This window comes from Panthera tigris, chromosome D1 (assembly GCF_018350195.1).
Source record: "Panthera tigris isolate Pti1 chromosome D1, P.tigris_Pti1_mat1.1, whole genome shotgun sequence".
Classification (NCBI taxonomy): domain Eukaryota; kingdom Metazoa; phylum Chordata; class Mammalia; order Carnivora; family Felidae; genus Panthera; species Panthera tigris.
The window spans coordinates 102,872,973-102,893,898 of NC_056669.1; the positions used below are offsets into that span (position 1 = coordinate 102,872,973).

Below are 20,926 nucleotides of genomic sequence, written 5' to 3' on the forward strand. Positions count from 1 at the left end.
CAGGAAAAGCATTTGCAAAAGCAGAGGAGAGCATAGTACTTGGGATACTTTAAAAATGTCAGCATGGCAGAAGTGCAGTGTGAACAGGGTTAAGAGAGGATAACAGGAGTCTAGTTTTGAGAGACAGTGAGAGGTGGGAAAATTGTGGAAGATCTTTGAAACTCAAAGCAAAGATGGCAAAACATTTGTTTCATAAATATATGTGTATACAACTGCATATGCTAGGTATATAATTGCATATGCTGTATATATAATTGCAAATATGTAATGCATATTCCTATTTAATTTCAACCTTCTTTCCATTTCTGAACTTTTGTTCCACTTTACCCTGCTCTGTTCTTTTGATAGGATGCATCACCTTCTCCCACTGCATAGAATCGATTGGTTGTTGATACTGATTGTCTGTCTCCCTTAGATTGTAAGCTTAGGAAAACCAGGATTGGTAGGAATTTTTGTGTTTTTTGTTCATTGAAATATCTCTAGCACCTACAGCTGTACCTGGCACATAGTGGGTGCTCAATAAATATTTTCTGGGTAAATACCATGCTAAGGGTTTTGACCTTTCTCCCATGGGCGAGAGGGAAAATATGAAAGTTTTGTTTTTGTCTGTTTTTAAAATTTTAATTATTTCTTTGTAAACAGGGAACTAGTTGTCAAATATGTGTTTAACAATATAACAGAGCAGTGTTGCTGTGTGGAAGCAGGTGTGGAAGCTGGATAGGAGTGAAAAGGAACTGAGAAGGGAGACCAGACAGTTGCTTTGAGAGCTGAGAGGAAAGTTATTACTGATTTGAGTGAAGATGGGTAGGTTTAGAAGTACTTGCACCCCTGAGATGTAACAGCACCATTCATTGTGCAGTGCAGTGGGGAGAAAGCCCATAAATAGCCACCTATTCCTTGCTCCCTTTTTTCTCACATTCACAGTCACATCAAAGGAATGTGTTAATAAGTTACACCACGATTCTTCCCCATTTCAACCCAGGAGTCTATAGTATACATCGATTACACTTTTAGAGTGTGATAAAAGTGAATTATCAATCATTTTGTATGATTACTACATCAATAACCTGCTTATCTTGACCTGAATTACCTGGAGATAAAGATACAGAAGTAGAGTATATGACATGTGTTAAATGTCTCTATAATAAAAAGTACATATAATGTGTATTATATGAATATATTACACATCATATTTTATATGGATATATATATATATATATATATATATATATATATATATATATATATATATAATAGTTTGCATGGTCTGAGAGCCACCACCACTACTTTGATAGCATTTTTGAAATGACACAGCAGTCCTACATCTGCTACCTTATCTGTGGGCATTAAGCAGGGCTCTGATGTCAGCCAGAGTCCATCTCTAACCCCGTATACCCACCTGCAGGCTGTGCGGTCTTGGGCAAGCCAACACATCACTCTTAAATCTCTTTTCATTTCCCTCAACCGCAAAACCAAGACAATGATAGTACTGACCACTTCACAGATCGTGAGGATTAAAAGAAGTAAGTTACATCAAGTATTGGAGAGAAAAAGAAATAATTCTTATTGCTTGACAAATGATCAGCCCTGTATAAGGATTTGAATCCCAGTCTCTCCATCCCTAATCTAGAGTTTGTTCTCCACTGCACATGCTGCTTAAAGCCAGGTGCACGTACTTGTACACAACAATGGCTACATTAACCATATACCCTTTGCTGGTGTTATTGCCAATAATTTTCAGCAATATATTGACTTAATTCATCACACTGTGTGCTTCCTTTTGTTTGCTGGCTTGTTCTGTCTACAGCCTTAACTATAAAGTCTGGGAAGACATTATAAGCTCAGTGCCCTGTATAGTTCCTGGAACATAGTAAACCTAAAATAATATTTGCTGAATGAGTTCAATCTACAATAATTTGGAAAGGCACATGTTACAGACCAGAAGCTCATTGAGGTTATAACAGCTAAAGCACTTAAGTGACCAAACCAAGCTTTAAATCCCCAGTTCTTTGCACAGCTGCTTCTCTTTCCTGAATGCTGTAAAAGAACTCGAGAAAGGGTCTGAGCAATCCACAGGACCATATTATAGGCATAGCTGCAACAGATATGATCCTTTCCCCATCCTGACTGATTAGACAAGACTGGATATGTGGAATCTGAATTCTGAAAATCACTGTAAAGAGATTTCTTCATGCCCCGCCCCCCGCCGAAGGTCTGCTTGCCTTTTAACAAGGTTAAAGCCACATACCAAGATAAAGTAGAATGAAGCTCTAATGTGGTAACTCCCAAATAAATTATATAACTGAGGTGCAGAGGGTATTTTCAGTTCAGATGACTTTGTAGGGTATGATAAAGAAAACCCAGAAAGATGAACTTGTAGGAAAAGAAATGTGTTTTCTGCTTTCATCACATTTTTCTTCTCATCTGTTGCAGTGTTGACACTTTATAGGTACACAGTAAATATTTGACTGGCTCAATAAAGACTTATAACATATTTACTATAAACTTGCCCTAATTCCAAGATCATTGGATCTGTACTATTTTAAAGATTTTATTTCATTTTATTTTTATTTTTTGAGAGAGACGGGGGAAGGGGCAGAGAGACGGGTGGGGAGAGAAAATCCCAAGCAAGCTCCACACCCAGCACTGAACCCATGTGGGGCTCAATTTCACAACCAAGAGATCATGACCTTAACCTGAAATCAAGAGTCAGATGCTTAACCAACTGAGTCATCCAGGTGCCCCTGGGCCTGTACTATTTTAAATGCTGCATGGAGGTCCAGAAAACTCTGAAGATATACTTAAAATAATAGAAGTAGAAACCATTTAGGCTAGCCTTTTCCCATTATAAATGATAAAACTAAAGCCAAAGAGAGAGATAGTGAAAGTCTGTACAGCTGTTTGACAGGAGAGGTGGAATTAGAACCTATATCTCCTTTTTAAAAATTCATTTATTTTTTATGAATATAATTTATTGTCAAATTGGCTTACATACAACACCTGGTGCTCATCCCAACAAGTGCCCTTCTCAATTCCCATCACCCATTTTCCCTCTCCCCCACTCCCTATCCACCCTTAGTTTGTCCTCTGTATTTAAGAGTCTCTTGTGGTTTGCCTCCCTCCCTCTCTGTATCTATTTTTTCCCCTTCCCTTCCCCCATGGTCTTCTGTTCAGTTTCTCAAGATCCACATATGAGTTAAAACATATGATATCTGTCCTGCTCTGACTGACTTATTACACTCAGCATAATACCTTCCAGTTCCATCCACATTGCTGAAAATAGCAGGATTTAATTCTTTCTCATTGCCAAGTAATATTCCATTGTATATATAAACCACATCTTCTTTATCCATTCATCAGTTGATGGACATTTAGGCTCTTTCCATAATTTGGCTATTGTTGAAAGTGCTGCTATAAACATTGGGGTACATGTGCCCCTATGAATCAGCCCTCCTGTATCCCTTGGATAAATTTCTAGTAGCTATTGCTGGGTCATAAGGCAGTTCTATTTTTAATTTTTTTTTTTTTTAAATTTTTTTTTCAACGTTTTTTATTTTTGGGACAGAGAGAGACAGAGCATGAACGGGGGAGGGGCAGAGAGAGAGGGAGACACAGAATCGGAAACAGGCTCCAGGCTCCGAGCCATCAGCCCAGAGCCTGACGCGGGGCTCGAACTCACGGACCGCAAGATCGTGACCTGGCTGAAGTCGGACGCTTAACCGACTGTGCCACCCAGGCGCCCCCTATTTTTAATTTTTTGAGGAACCTCCCCACTGTTTTCCAGTGCAGCTGCACCAGTTTTCATTCCCATTAACAGTGCAAGAGGGTTCCCGTTTCTCCACATCCTCCCCAGCATCTGTTTCCTGAGTTGTTCATTTATATCTCCTTTTCTAGGAGTAGTTCTTTCTGCTTTACATTATTCTAAGTTTTTTAATGTGTATTTATTTTTGAGAGAGATAGAGAGACAGAGTGAGGGTGGGGGAGGGTCAGAGAGAGAAGGAGACACAGAATCTGAAGCAGGCTCTAGGCTCTGAGCTGTCAGCACAGAGCCCGGCGTAGGGCTCAAACCACAAACAGCAGAATCATGACCTGAGCCGAAGTTGGACACTTAACCGACTGAGCCACCCAGACACCCCTGCTTTACCTTATTCTAAAACCTGGAAGTCTCATTGGCAACTAGAGAGGATCCAAGGAAACCTGTGATTTGTTTTGATGCAAACACACTTGCACATGCATACACTCATGAGCCTAGAATAACATGAAAAGCACTAGACTGAAAGCTTTTTAAAAAAATGTTAAGCAATATAAGTCAGCCAGAGAAAGACAGATATTACATGATTTCACTCATATACAGAATTTGATAAATGTAACAGATGATCATAGGGGAAGAGAAGGGAAAATGGGATAAAAACAGAGAGGGAGGCAAATCATAAGAGACTCTTAAATACAGAGAACAAACTGAGGGTGATGGGGGTGGGGAGAATGGATGGTGGACATTAAGGAGGACACTTGTTGGGATGAGCACTGGGTGTTTTATGTAAGTGATGAATCCCTCAGTTCTAATCCTGAAGCCAAGACTACGCTGTATGTTAACTAACTTGAGAATTAAAAAAAAAATGTTGATTCAAGTCCTATTCTCCTACCTTTTTGCTGTGTGACCTTGGGAAAAATTATTTGCCATTCTGAGTCTTAATCTTCTTATCTCCTCTCTATATAATAAAAAGAGTGTTTTCTAGTCCACTTTCCTTCCTTTTTTCCACTTGTGAAAAGCAGAACATTTTTCAAAACAAAATTTTCTGCAGAAGTACAGAATGTAAAATAGGTGAAGTCCAGCTCCTCTGGTTAAGGTCGGAGCAGTAGGGAGAGGGGAAGCCAGCATCCTGTCTGATCTATCTCCCTTTCCTTCAAAAGTCTTCCAACACTCCCATTCTGTGATTGTAGAATTCACCATTCCTAAAGAAGGACAAAGGGCAGACTCACCTACAACTTCTTAAACTCTGGGCTTTGGTCAGATGGCTAAGACCAGACGCACAGAACTACGGTGAAAACCCATCTCTGCTAGCACCTGAAGCATTGGTTTTGGTCAAAGAGATCAGTAAAATATGGATGGAGCTACTTTAAATTGGCCACTAAGGGAAGGACTTAGTTTTGGTTTTGGTCAAAGAGATCAGTAAAATATGGATGGAGCTACTTTAAATTGGCCACTAAGGGAAGGACTTAGTTTTGGTTTTGGTCAAAGAGATCAGTAAAATATGGATGGAGCTACTTTAAATTGGCCACTAAGGGAAGGACTTCACAAGACTTTAAAGGGAGGCCAGTTCTCTCCCAAGTACTGGGTCTCTCTTAGTTGTGGGATTATGACATGTCCCAGGGAGCACCTATTGGAAGGTTGGCTGGGTGGTTGGCCTCAGGGGTAAAGAAGACGCCAGCTTTGGTTGGGTGGAGTTGATTTCCATTGGCCCTACTTTCATCATATTCTTGGTCTCTGGTCTTGTTCCAAAAAGATATCCCCAGAGGCATTGAAAGCCAAGAGTGCCTTTTGGCTTCAAAATAGTGTAACTATTTCAAACAACAGCAATTACCTTTGTAAAGCACTAGATATTTTACAGAAACTTTCCAGTGTAAAAATATCTTTTGGATGACTCCAAGGGTTGGAACCAGGACTAAATGAGTAACAAGAGAGGGAGAGATAGAGAGACAGAGATTATAGGAAAACAATAGGCCAGTCCAAAGGTGGAATGGATGGTCTAGAAAGAGGTAGATTTTCCAGCACTGAAAGTAAGGAGAAAATAGTATACTTGACAGTGGTGGTCTCACCTATATGTAGAATTAAAAATGAACAAACTCATAGAAACAGAGAACAAATTGGGGATTGCCAGAGGTGGGAGGTGGGGGTAAGGGAAATGGGTGAAGGTGTTCAAAAGGTACATACTTCCAGTTATATGATAAATACCTCCTAGGAATATAATGCATAGCATGGTGACTATAATATTATACTTTATATTTGAAATTTCCTGAGTAGATCTTAAAATTCTCATCACAAAAAAAGATTGTAACGATATGAGGTGATTAATGTTAACTCAACCTACTGTGGTGATCATTTCACCATATATACAAATATACAGTCATTACGTTAAACACCTTAAGCTAATGCAATGTCATATGTCAATTATATCTCAATAAATCTGATAAAAATCTGAAAATAGGCTATCAAAAAAAGAGAGAACAAGAGAGAGTCAGAACTAGTTGACCTTATGGGCTCTGGAAAATTCTAAGATTCTGTGGAGTAAAGAGAATGAGGAAAGAAGACAGGCATATACTATCACTTTGGGTTGTGTGGATTGAACTTTTTGCAAACTTTATTTCATAATATCCCCACAGTAGCTCTGAAAGGAAAGCATTCTTAAATGCATTTTCAGATGACAAAATGGAATTTTGGAGACATGCTTGCCAAAGGTCACAAGACATATTGAGGCAATGCTAGAATTTGTGCTCAGGTTTTCTAGAATCCAAAGTCCATCCTCAGTCCTTACATCCAACTTCATCCCAGAAGGACAAGAAAAATGGATGGCAATAGGAGGGTGGGAATCATCTGATAGACCTCATTTTTATCTATATGCAGGGAGTTTAAAAGTAAATAACCTTTAGTGGTTTGCCTACAGCATGATTTCCCTTGTGTACATTTTGTTTGTGATTTATCAAATACCCAACTTGAAAAGACTTGAATTCTATTTCTGTGTCCTTGGGAGGGACATGCAAGGAAGAGGAGGAAGTGGGCATTGTGCAAACCCACAGGACTTGTGGCTTCCTTCAAGGATTTGTGAGAAATGGTGGCCACACCCTGTTTATGTTGGCAGCTCTGCAGCTTGCATCTAGATGAGAAAAATCTGTAGTTTCCCTTCTCCACACCTAAGTCCCACCCATTTCTCTTCTACCAAGGCCATAGTCCCCCAATGTGAGGCTAAAAAATTTAGACCCCTTCTACAAATTCCCAGCACCTGACCTTATGCCTACTTTCTTGGGGTCTCTCTAAGGCTTGATACGGGGAAAAAGATCACCATTGCCATTGCAGTAGTTTGTATGCAATTAACCTGTTCTAGATGAAAGTAATAAAAATAAAAACAAACACTCCTTATTGCAGATTGATGGGTATAAAGATGGGGTGCTGGAAGACTGATTTTTTAAAAAATTCTTGCCTTTCTCCTTCCCTCCCTCCTCTCCAAGGCAAAACTTCAGAAAGGACTCTCTTCGACATTTGCAGAATAAAATACTATCAATAGAATCAAGGCTTCCTTTTGTGATGTCTCCACCCCAGCCCCCTTTTGTTAGTGGTTCTGACCTGATTGTTCATCATCAGCCACTGCCCCTGTTACTGGTCTTTCTGCCTTGAGACTCTCTTCATTTTAGTTCTTCCTTCTTAACCTGGAGGCGGACTTCCCTAGAGCACACAGCTAATCATGCTATTCCTTGCTCAAGAATATTCATTAGTTTGTTGTAGTTCTTTAATAGCCTGAGGACATCCAAAGTCCTTGTCCTGATCCTCAGCCCTCACCACTCAGTGACACTTGGTGAATGTGGTATGGAAATCAAAGAGGAGAAACAGGAACAAAAGGCCATTGGACATAACAAGCAGGAAGGAGGGTGTGATCAACACAGTTTCAATAGAAGCCCATCCATCCCAGATGGGGTACCTGGAGTGAGGACCAGGGAATATGCATAAAGCCAGGTGCTAAAGAAAGCGAGATATAAGTTTAGTAGTTAAAGAAGAGAAAGAAATGAAAAGTAGGTACAATGGCTAGCAATGTCAAGTGAAAGAATCGTCAAGATTGGGGAAACTAGAACAGATTTGGAGACTTGGCCTTTGAAGGAAAGGCCATGGAGAGGGATTCTCTATAGCAGTTGTTCTCAATTGTGGCGGCTCCCCAGATCATGACCAGTTGTTGGGAAGAGCCATAATGTAAGCCTGTGCCAATCGGAAGAGACGAAGGAAGGCTGCATGAGAACACAAAGGTAAGCAGTAATGAGAAAGATGAGGAACCCAGAATCAGGAAATGAGGGGTTACATGGGAGGAGGCATACAGAAGGCTGAGTCATAGGAGGCTGGTCTTGTCTGCCTTTGTAAATAGTTGTTTTAGCTCATCAAAAATAGCATAGAAGTTTATTTTTCTGGATCCAGGGTAAGTGGAGAAGGTGGTCTCTTGGAATCTATTTTCAGTCTCAGAATAGATCTATAAACCAGCAAGGTGGTATGACCTAGAAAATAGTTGCCCAACCACATATGTCAGGCAGATATGGCCCTCTACAGTGTCTACTGTATATTCTTTAAAGAGAGTCCGATATTTCAGTCCTGTTTGGAGTGATGGGATGGGTAGAGCTTCTTCTAGGAAGCCACATTGCTGTGTATCCCCTGCTGAGTAAGCCCACAGCAGAAGAAGCCCTTCCTAAAGAAGCCTTGCTAAGACCAGAAGCTTTGACAAACATGGAGACTTTGGGGATCATGTATCCAATTAAGTTCTGTTCATTGCAACACTGAGTTGTCCCTTAAAATAGATCTGATAATGATCCAGAGCTGATGTGACTTGGGAAATGTACAACCACCCTGAACTTGCTTTATCTTCGTACTTCTAAGCATGATGTCACTGGGGCTCAATTTCAAACAGAAGAGGCAGCTGTGATTAGAGGCAGGCCATTAGGCTGATGAATGTTTACTGGAGAGGACTATCCAGCTGGATCCCAGATGCTGGGAAAGGCCTTGTTATGAGGCCATAAAAAGCCAGATGAATAGGGGACACTTAAGTCTATGTGAATATTTATGTTTTGGGAAGGCAAGAGAAGAGAGGGGAAGACAGCTATTGATTATCAAGTATCTGTTTATTTCACTGGAATTATTAATTAGTCTTGAAAATCTAAAATTAGTCTTGAAATTCTGTCAGATGTAACAGAAAGGTAGAGGGAAAAACTGAATAGTTTCTCTCTGTGCACTGCCTCTATTATATCTGATTGGTCTCAAGACACCACTCTTCTCAAGGTGATCAACGAATGGGTTTGGGCAATCAGCTACACAAGGCTAGGAATGGCAAGGAATGATATATTCTTCACCCATTTATTGCCTTTCCCGAAGACCAAATATCAAGCTCAATAATGCAAGAAATATTTCTAGATCAACTTCACCTCATTGTGATTATTTCATTCTTCTGCATGTTTCTCAAGTCAACATTTATTAAGCCCTTTACATTTAAGGGCAAACATAAAGATGAACTAAATGGTTTCAAGGTCAATGCCTCTCCAAATTCTCTAGCTTCACACTGTCTTGACCTCTATACCTCCACCAACTTGAAATTCTATGCCACCCCAGTCACATGATTTGGCAGCCTTCTCCCAGACCTCACCATAATGGGAAACTGCTTAATTTCAAAATCTAAAATTCTAAAATTTCCCTTTACCAAAACTTCCTGTTTTTCTCCTGTGCAACTCTCAGTCAATCTATTCTTGGTGACTTGCCGCTCCTTAGACCCTCCAAAATTCATGACTCCATCACTCTGGCTCTGAGTCATTCCTACCACCACCCTTCACCACTTTCTTCTCTTTCCAGTACTAGTCCCAGATTTTGTTGCTGATGGGATCAGCTATTTACAGGTGATCTCTAACTCCACAAAGACATTTACTGCACCATGAAATCCTTCCTGAGCCTCTTACTGATTCCCTATCATATACCCCACAGCCATTCCAGGATAACCCTTCTTGATACCCTCACCTAGACAGGATTTCTCCCTAACCTAAACTCTCATGGCTTATACATGTTATTCCTTTGTGGCTTCCATCACTTTCTGACTCAGATAATAGTTATGCATCTAATTGTATAATTTCTCTGAGGATTTTCAGACTTTTAACTTCTTCATCTTTGTGTTCCAGTGCCTGTCATCAAATAGATGCTCCATGACTGTTTCCTGAATTGATACAGGACAAACTTTCTACAAAGGAACTTTCTAAAAAAGATAACAGCTTCATTGGGATATCAATTGCTAAGTTTAGAGGGGGATAGCTTTACAAAGAAGCAAACTAAAACTTGCCATGGGGATACTAGGTTTCTATTGTCTCATAATGAATTAATGCGAATTTAGCAGCTTCGACAATAGACATACTATCTCAACCTCTTTTCTTTTTCTTTTTTTTAAATTTTATTTAAATTCAAGTTAGTTAACATACAATGTAGCCTTGGCTACAGAAGTAGAACCCAGTGATTCATCTCTTACTTATGACACCCATTGCTCATCCCAAAAAGTGCCCTCCTTAATGCTCTCACCCATTTAACCCATCCCCCCATCCACCTCCCCTCCAGCAACACACAATTTGTTCTCTGTATTTAAGTCTCTCATGGTTTGCTTCCCTTTGTTTTTATCTTCTTTTTCCTTTGCTTCATACTATCTCAACTTTAAAAAAAAATTTTTTTAATGTTTATTGACTTTTGAGAGAAAGAGAGAGAGATAGAGCAGAAACAGACAGTGAGGGAGACACAGAATCAGAAGCAGGCTCCAGGCCCCAAGCTGTCATCACAGAGCCCAATGTGGGGCTCGAACCCACAGACAGTGAGATATGACCTGAGCCAAAGTCAGACGCTTAACCCACTGAGCCACCCAGGTGACCCTATCTCAACTTCTTAGGTCAGAAGTTTGAACATAGTTCAGCTGGGTTCTCTGCTTACTATCTTCCTCCTGAACAGGGTAAGGGAAGGTATTGGGTTATTTAGCTCCACCTATCTCTTTCTGCATCTTATGAAGTAGGGAGGGAGGATATTTAGTGTCCCTTTTGCAGATGAAAAGTGATAGTGTTATGCCCAGAATTTGTGATCCCCAAAGACCACCAGGGAGCTGAGTCCGATGCAAAAGCAAAAGAGCCTTTATTCGAGCTAGCTCGAGCTCGAGCTCAATCCCCTACCTGCACCGATGCAGCGATGCAGCGGTGAGATACCAGGGAGAGAGAGCGAGTTTCAAAAGGACAAAGGTTTTATTGGGGCCTAGGGGCAGTTGGTGAGGTAATGGCTGTGGCCTCACCTGATTGGCTGGGGAAGGGTCGGAGTCCTGTTATGCAGGTCGCTGGGCATGTTTTGACCAGGAAGTTTGAACGGGTGAGCGGGAGGTTACTCAAGGGGTGGAGGCGTGGTCTAGGTGAAGGACACAGAACAAGATGGAGTCGGCCAGCGTAGGCCCGGCGTTAGGCCCGCCCTTTCAATAGGTGGAAGTCACTTGGAAAGAATTTATAGCTTAGTTCAAGGAAGAATTTTCTTACAGTCAGAATTTTCTTATCTTTACTGAAACATTAAAGAGACTGAAAGATTGCTGAGTGCTTGGGATGAAGAGAAGTATCGAAGAGAAATATTCTTATCTCCTGGGCACAACACAGAGGTGGATGTATTCAGCCTCTCTTGGGCATGCATGCCAAGATATTTGAAGGGGTAATCCCAGCTAGAGTGGTAACTACTGGGGGGAAAAAGAGTATCCTATCTGGCCCACTATGGCAGAGGTGCTAACATCCTGTCCCCTTGGGTGATGCTAATAAACACACTAAGTCACCTCAGCAAGTGGAGCTGAGGCTCTGCTTCCTCATTTATTAGCCAAGCTGTCATGAAGACCAAATGTTTGTGGATATTAACTGTGAAGAGTTACACACACTAAAGTTAGTATCATCACTATCACTAGTCAGACCTGCCTACTGCCCTATGTTAACTTCTCAATCACTACAGACTCTTGCAATGGATCTCCCTCTACTGGTTAACGAAGGTCTAAGAAGACTTCACATTGTTAGACTGTGTTTGGTGTCGCGTTGTAATAGACATACCATACATATGTAAGAAATATACTTCATATAATATAAAATTTATTCCAGTTTACTTGCCACTTCATAATCATTGGTTTGTTTGGTCGTCTTCATAGCCATGTAATATATTCCTGGCAATCTATATGTAACTCTAATTGGCACAAGCCATATTTTAATTGCATAAAGAGAAAAATGGCTATTTCAAGAAATCTATGGTGAATCTCTTTATTTCTACTTCTGACCCAAGGAGCTGCCCCCCCTCCTCCTCCATTCTTTAATTGGCTCAGTTCTGTCCCAAGAGCATGGAGCTGTCCAGTATGTCTTGTTGGTGAATGATATATCTGTACCACACCACAGCACAACAGGTGGGGGGATTGCTAGGATCCTGGCAGTAGTAATCAATCATGGTTCTACCAGAGCCTGAGGTCTGAGACTCTGCAGGGCCATGCAGGAATCTAGCATGGTTTTAAGTGTACTGTGTGCCTTAGTTTAAGTGTGCCCTCTTATGTTGAGAAGGAAAGCTGGCAAAAACAGATAAAAAAAAAAAAAAAGAGTCTGCTAAATGTCCATAGCTGGATACTCCCCTTGCATACTTTTGGCTTCTGTAATCTTGCTTGTCTCTTACAGCCCACATAGCACAACCGATAAGTGGCCCCATTTTTTCCTTGAGCCCCTGCAATCCCACCCACCTGTGCAGCCGATAGAAAGTTTCCAAGTACCCAGAAGCTGGCCAGGCATAAAAGTACGCCACATCAGGGCTTGGGGTTCAGCCTTTGGAGGTAACTCTGCTGGGCCAGCACCGGTGAGAAATAAAGTCTTTTCTGATTCCCCAAGTGTGTGTCACTTGTCTCTTCCTGGGCACCGAGTATTTGCTGTAACAATGTTGATATAAGAAGGGCAGTTTCTTTTGTGTATGGTGACTTAGGAACAGACATGGGTTTGTATTTTACTTTTTTATTTTCTTAGGACCTTTAATTTCCATGGTTCATTTCCTTTTTCATTATTACCAAATCTCTACAGAATACCTGCCACAGACCTTCCCAAGAATGTCACCTTTGGTCCTACACACTTTCCATCTTTGTTCTCTGTTGTTTTTTAAAAAAGCTTTATTGGAGGGGCATTTTGGTGGTTTAGTAGGTTAAGCATCCAGCTTTGGCTCAGGTCATGATCTTGCAGTTCATGAATTCCAGCCCCGCATCAGGATCTGTGCTTACAGCTCAAAGCCTGGAGCCTACTTCGGATTTTGTGTCTCCCTTTCTCTCTGCCCCACCCCCACTCACTCATGTGCTCACTCTCTGTCTCTCAAAAATAAATGAACATTAAAAAAATTTTTTAAATAAAAAGGTTTATTGGAAATTCTGAAGATTTCATTAAAATGGAATCATGTCATATGTGGTCCTTTGTGACTTGCTCTTTCACTTAGCATGATGTTTTCAAGGTTCATCCATGTTGTAGCATGTATCAGTAGTCCATTCTTTTTTATTGTTGGAGAAATGAATAAAGTACTGTGGCAAAGATGGCCAAAGGGACTAAAACAAGCTCTGGTCTTTAGCTTAGAGACCCCTCTCCTGAGTCCTTCTTGCTCTGTTTGCCGAGCGCATGAAAACCCACCACAGATATGGAAGCTGACAACTATAAATAACCCTTTCCACTTGCATTTGGCCCTCAGATCTTTGGAGAAACAGTCTCCTCTGAGCCCACCAATGTTAAATAAGTCTATCCACCAATATCTCTGAATGCTGCTTGGTTTTTCCACCAGCGTTCCAGCCTGGTTCCATAACATATTTGGTTACCTGACTGGGAAACCCAACTGGGCTGGTCCATTGTTGACACCGGTTTGGAAGAATGGCGAGGCAGTGACAGAGTGAGGAATCTCAAAGGAGAAGGCATGCCCTGCCTGAATTTCAGCAGTCTCCTATTCGTCGCCTCAGGTTAGCCCTGCTGCATCGTTCATGCTGGACTCAAAGAGACCTGGTAGGTGAAGACCTGGACCTGACATCAGAACTGGTAAGACTGGGGCCCCAAAGAAGTCAGGCCTACCCAAAAGGGTGTAAGAGGGACCTGATCACTCCCCAGAGAGCTTAGTGGTCTTACAGGTAGAAAATTTTGCAGGAGGGAATGTAATAGCCTCTCGTGTGTGTGTGTATGTGAACGTGCGGCTAGGATAGTCTTGCCAGTCTAGTTTGAGTTTGTGGCTCCACGGATGGGCGCCCTGAAGGTCCCCAAAAGTCTACAGAGTCTGAGTGGGCTCTCCTGTCTCACAATGAAAGGCATATGGTCCAGGGCGTCATCGGATTAGACTCCAATTGCAAGTCACAAAGCTGAGTCTGCTATGGCCAAGCTTCATCTAAAGTTTCCCTCGGGAATGTGACCAATGGAGTATCTGATTGGTCCTCTCATCTGAGGGGATACCCTCCCTTTGTCTGTCTCCATGACACCAAACACGAGAAAAGAATTAATAATGGGATCAAAACAGAGTAAGCCTACGATTTTAGAGGTCATGCTCAAATATTTAAAAAATGGATTTTCAGGTGATTACCAGATGAAAATGACACCCAGGAAGTTAAGGACCTTTTATGAACTAGAATGGCCCATATTCAATGTAGGATGGCCCCCGAAAGGGACATTAGATGCTCAAATAGTGCAGTGGGTTTGGCTGATATTCACTGGGAACCCAGGTCACCCTGGTCAATTTTGATACATTGATTCCTGGCTTGGAATTGCCCAAAATCCTCAGCCTTGGGTGCAATTCATCCATAGCAAGAAGAGTCAGGCAAAGATTTTAGCTACCTTATCTGGAGACTCACCCAGGGAGCCAAAGAAGCAACCCACCACTTCCCTAGTGTTTGCAGGAGACCCGGAGGAAGATCCCATCTTTCCGCCACCTTATGACTCACCAGGCTCCCTCCCCCCTACCCCTGAGCTTGAAACTCCTCCTCATCTGTCTCTCCTTTGGCTCTGGACGTGCTGCCCATCTCTCTTCACTCCCAGACCTGGAGAACCCTCCCCCATCAGGGCTAGAAGCCAGACTGCATCCCAGATCCAGACCTAATGCTCTCCAAATGCCTGTAAGGGAGATGAGAGAGCCTGAAAGGCAGAATAAGGACAGAACAGTCCAGCCCAGCCATTCCATGATGTATTATCAACCTTTCTCTACAACTGACCTCCTCAATTGGAAACACAACACTCCATCATACTCTGAAAAGCCACAAGCAATGGTCGACTTGATAGAGTCCCTCTTCCAGACCCATCGACCTACTTGGGAAGATTGTCAACAGTTACTCTGTACTCTGTTTAATACAGAAGAAAGAAGAAGAATGAGAGAAACATGACAGTATCTAGATCACGCACCTCCAGGGATCAATAACCCTGCTGTCTGGGCTCTAACTGCCACACCTGAAGAATGTCCAACATGGGATTTCACCACAGAAGAGGGACAAGCCCACATCTGATGATACCAGGAAGCCCTCCTTCAGGGAACCCGAGCTGGACTCAAAAAGCCCATGAACATGACTAAAATATTATCAGTCACACAGCAGCCTGGGGAGTCTCCCAGAGACTACTATGAAAGGCTATGTGAAGCATACCATGTATACATCCCGTTTGACCCCGAGGCACCAGAAAGTCAACAAATGGTAAATACCTCCTTTGTGGCACAGGCTGCCCCAGATATCAGAAGAAAACTGCAGAAGTTGGAGGGCTTTGCTGGGATGAATGTCACTCAGCTGATAGAGGTCGCCAATAAAGTTTTCATGAACAGAGAAGTCGCAGCCAAAAGAGAAGTGGAGAGAAGCAGAGAAAAGACTAAAAAAGAAAGCCACCCTTCTCACAACAGCACTAAAAGAAACAGACACTGTAAAGATGGAAAGACCCCAGCCACCAAAAGGGGGGAAGCCCAGAGCCCCCTTAGCAAAGGACCAATGTGCATACTGCAAAGAGAAGGGACACTGGAAGAATGAACGTCCGAATTGGAAGGGGCCCTCAAAACCCAGCTGATATCAGGAGGAACCTCGAGGTGAGAACCTCATTGGTCTGGCTGGGATAGAATCGGACAGAGGGGGACCAGGCTATTTCTCTCTTGGCCCCCATGAGCCCACGGTCGAAATGAAAGTAGGGGGCTGAACAATAACTTTCATGGTTGAGACTGGGGCTGAACACTCGGTTGTTACTTCCCTGGTAGCCCCTTTCAGCCAAAAGACGGCAACCACACTTGGGGCTACTGGGACATAGGCGATACAACAGCCCTTCTGTCAAGCTCAACAATGTGAACTTGGGGGTCACAAGGTCCGACATGAGTTCCTCTACTTACCTGACTGCCTGATTCCCCTCCTGGGCCAAGATCTGCTCTCCAAACTTGGGGCCCAAATAACTTTTGAACCCACTGGACACACTAGCTTCCAATTAAACCCAAGGCAAAAGGAAACCCTGGTCTTGGCAATTACCCTGCCAAGGGAAGAAGAATGGAGACTATTCTGCACCCAGGCCCAACCCTGTAGCCCCTCAGAATTCAGGCTTACATTCCCCTCTGAATGGGCTGAAGATAACTCACCTGGACTAGCTTGGAGTTAGGCCCCCATCATTGTTGACCTGCTCCCTGGAACCCAACCTCAGAGACAAAGACAGTACCCCCTTCCACTCAAGGCTAGAATGGGTATACAAGAGCACCTGACCAAGCTCAGAGAAGCAGGTATTCTAATCAAGTGCCAATTGGCTTGGAATACCCTGCTCTTGCCAGTCAAGAAGCCAGGAGGAGGATACCGACCAGTACAGTATTTGAAGGTCATTAACAAAGTGACTATTTTCTTACACCCAGTGGTTCCAAACCTGTATACCCTTCTCAGACAAATTCCAGGGTCAGTCAGATGGCTTACATGCCTCAACGTAAAGGATGCTTTCTTCTGCCTCCACCTGGCTCCTCAAAGTCAACTATCTTTTGCCTTTGAATGGACTAAGCCCGTTACAGGGTGCCAGATGCAGATTACCTGGACATGACTTCCCCAAGTTTTCAAGAACTCACCCACTCTTTTTGGGGAAGCACTAGCTGCAGACCTCACCGACTTTCCGAGGGAAACCACAGGGTGTGTCCTTCTCCAATATGTAGATGACTCCTCCTTGTCAGCGACACCCAAGAAGACTGTATGAAAGGTACCAATGCCCTCCTGCAGCTTCTGTCCTACTCGGGGTACCAGTCCTCTTGGAAAAAGGCATAGATTTGTCAGCAGCAGATCCGATACTTAGGCTTCCTCCTCACAAAAGGAAAAAGAGAACTAGGACCGGAAAGGAAGAAGGTTATCACCACACTACCACATCCCCAAGCAAAATGAGGCTTACATGAATTTTTAGGGGCCACAGGGTTCTGTCACATTTGGATTCCCAGATTCTCAGCCATAGCAAGGCCCCTCTATGATCTGTTGGGAGGGCCAGACTGGGAGCCCCTCGCATGGACTGAGGAGGCAAGGGCCACTTTCACAGAAATGAAGTCGGCTCCGGGATGAGCCTCAGCCCTGGGTTTGCCTGATATAGAAAGGCCCTTTAACCTCTTAATACATGAAAAAGAAAAGAGCCCTTGGAGTGCTCACTCAGAGCATGGGGCCTTGGCAACAGCCAGTAGCCTACTTGTCAAAAAAACTTGATCCTGTGGCTGCAGGATGGCCACCATGCCTCAGAGCACTGGCAGCCACAGTCATGCTCATCAAGGAGGCAGACAAATTCACAATGGTACAAACACTTAATGTTAAGGTCCCACACGCGGTCACATCCCTCATGAGCACCCAATGATATCGTTTCCTCTCCAATTCTCGGCTGACACAGTACCAAGACCTTCTCTATGAAAACCCAAGGGTCACTCTTGAAACAGTAAGAACAGTAAACCTGGCCACCTTCCTTCCCACAGAGAAGGGAGAACCCAACCATGACTGTCCCAGAGTAGTGGATGAAGTCTATGCCAGCCGCCTGGACCTCCAAGACCAGGCTATAACAAGCGCGGAGATCATCTGTTCAGCGACAGGAGCAGCTATTTACAAGAGGGCAGCTGAAGAGCAGGATATGTGGTAACCACAACTACCAAAGTTCTGGAAGTCAAGGCCTTGCCGAAAAGATGGTTGGCACTATGAGCTGAACTGTATGCCTTAACCCGAGCCCTCATCCTTAGCAAAGGTAAACAAGTTAACATCTATACTGATTCTCGGTATGCCTTCACTACTGTGCATGTACACGGGGCCATCTATAAAGCAAGAGGCCTCCTTACTGCTGCAGGGAAAACTATCCAAAACAAGGAAGAAATACTAAAGCTTCTTGAGGCCATATGGCTGCCAGACAAGGTGGCTATCCTACACTGTAAGGGACATCAGAAAGATGACCCCATAACTCAAGGAAATCATCTGGCCAAAAAAACAGCCAGAGCAGCCATCTGTGGTGACCCAGGCGAAGCTCCTGCCTACACTATGACTCTTGCGCCCCAGAAGGAAGTCTCCCCACCCCTGTACACAAACGAGGAAAGAAGTTGGGCCTCAACAGAAAGGGGCACACTAAGCAAAGAAGGATGGTGGGTCAGGCCAAATGGACACATCTTTGTCCCGTCATCTATGGGAAAATACCTAGTGAAGGAATATCACCAACTCACTCACCTAGGGAAAACTGCGCTAGAGGCCCTCCGCAAAAAGAACTACTATATCAGCCAGCAGCTGGCATTATGCCAAGTTGTCAGTGAACAATGTGTAACGTGTGCCAAAAACAATGTTCAGTCTGCCCCACGGCCCCCACTTGGCACACAAAGGATAGGGACCACCCTTTTAGAAGACTTAGAGGTGGACTTTACCGACATACAACCAAATAAAGGGTTAAGGTACCTTCTTGTAGTAATCTGCACATATTTGGGATAGGTCGAAGCATTCCTGACCAGAACGGAATGAAGTAATGAGGTGGCCAAAGCTCTTCTACAGGAGATTGTGCCTCGGTTTGGTCTACCCTTAACCACACACAGTGATAACGGACATGCATTTGTGTCAGACATTACACAGACCCTGACAAAGTCCCTCAACATTCCCTGGAAACTGCATGCTGCTTACCGACCCCAGAGCTCAGGGAAAGTAGAGCGGATGAATCGCACCCTCAAGGAAACCCTGGCTAAGTTCCACCACGAGACTAATCTCCCATGGCCAGATTTACTACCGCTGGCCCTCCTGCGTGCCTGATGTATGCCTGGGGCACTAGAACTCTCCCCTTTCTAGTTATTATATGGGTGATCCCTCCCCCCACCCCATGTTTAGGAAAACTCCCAGGAGATCTACACCAGATTAGAGACAAGGAAATAAGAGAACAGCTCCAGACCTTGGGGGCAGTCCTAAGCAAGTTACAGAGATACATCATAGAGAGGGCCCCAATTACTTTAGGGACACCCATTCACCCCTTTCTGCCAGGAGACTCTGTGTGGATCAAAGATTGGAAGAGGGAACCTCTTAAACCACAGTGAACTGGGCTTCATACTGTTATTCTAACAACTCCTACAGCCCTTAAAGTTTCCGGTATCACCCCATGGGTCCATCATTCCAGAGTTAAGAAGGCCAAATCAGAAGAACCTACAACCTGGCGAAGTGATCCAGATCCAGCCAACCCACTTAAACTGACCCTCAAAAGGGACACTGGCCCCTGAGACCTCCAGCCTTGCTCCAGCCACACCCCAGAAGCTGGCTGGCCTGCGCATGGCAGATGCTTAAGGAATTAATGTGTGAACCAAGCCCAGGGGTTTGGATGCAACTCTGCCAGCCCTTGCCCCTTACTGATGTCATAGTCCTGATCTTACTTCTTACTGTTGGGCTGATAGAGACTGCACCAATGAGCTGGACATGGGACAAAAGATGCATGCTGGGTCTCACATGCCTCTTCTGGATGAGAGGATTATTAAGTATTGCCTGCATATTATGATAACCTCTTTCACCCTCACAACTGCTGCTTACCTGCTTTTCTCCCAGGATTGTTATATTACAAAAAGGGGGTCAAGGGCATTCAGCACCTTCACCTCCCTCCACAAAGATTGCTACAAGGGAAAAATACCCACTGTCTGTCAGTCACCTGGTGCCCCAAGGACTAAGTATTGGACCATAGAGATAACCCAAAATGTCAGGAACCCATGTCACAACAAGGCCTCCAGAAAAGGAAGTGAGCTTGCTACACTTACCTTCCTCAATGGGGGATCTTGGACGGGGAAGGAATGCAAGATAGCACTCTTCAAAAAGTTATAAAGGATACCCAGGATAGGGTAATATAAGCCATAAAGGCAACCACTCCCCTGGCAGCCTACCAGGGTTTGAAACTTTCAGCCCTTAATCAGATGCTTACCAATTCCCCACTCCAGCATTGGGCCAAAACTACTCTACAAGTCTTCCATAAAACAGATAATCACACCCAAACCTGCTGGATGTGCTTGCCCTTCAGTTGGAGGGCTTACTTAGCCACTCCCATCCTCCCTTTGACCCGAGAAGCTCCTGAAAATCTCAAAACCAACACTTCTGTCTTAATTGGACCCTTGGCCACTGGGGTCTGTCTCACAAATGCCAACAATCTAATCTGTACAGTCCCTGAAGGTATGAACGGTACCTCTCTATGCGTAAGAAATAGAACCTTAAAGAGGAATGAAACCCTGTGTTCAACCCCTGGGGTGTTCTATCTGTGTTCTAATTCGGCCTACCGATGCTTAGAGGCCAACTGGATTCAGATATGTTATTCCATTTTCCTAACCCCAGAGATATCCGTATACACTGAAGATCAGTTCCTAACAGCCTTTAGCCCCAAATCCCAGGCTAAACAGGCAATCCTCCTGCCTGTTCTGATAGGAGCAGGAATTGCGACAGGAATAGGAACCGGATTAGGGGGCATAGGTTCATCCATAGGACTAAACAATAGACTATCTCAAGAGCTACATGAAGACATGGAACGAGTGGCAGATTCTCTGGTAACCTTACAAAGCCAAATAAACTATCTGGCGGCAGTGACCCTCCAAAATAGGCAAGCCCTCGACCTCCTCACTTCAGAAAAAGGAGGGACTTGCATCTTTCTGGGGAGAGAAATGTTGCTGTTTTGTAAACCAGTCAGGAATAGTTACAACTAAGGTTAA

General features: G+C 43.6%; 1 long non-coding RNA gene across 1 annotated transcript in view; it reads left to right on the plus strand.

Moving 5' to 3' along the window:
• The window catches only part of LOC122231269, a 34,747-nt gene extending 16,202 nt beyond the window's left edge, over positions 1-18,545 (plus strand). Inside the window, exons 2-3 of the long non-coding RNA XR_006208456.1 lie at positions 13,574-13,821; positions 17,708-18,545. This is a non-coding gene — a long non-coding RNA (uncharacterized LOC122231269). The remainder of the gene's footprint in view (positions 1-13,573; positions 13,822-17,707) is intronic.
• The last annotated feature ends 2,381 nt before the right edge of the window (positions 18,546-20,926 follow it).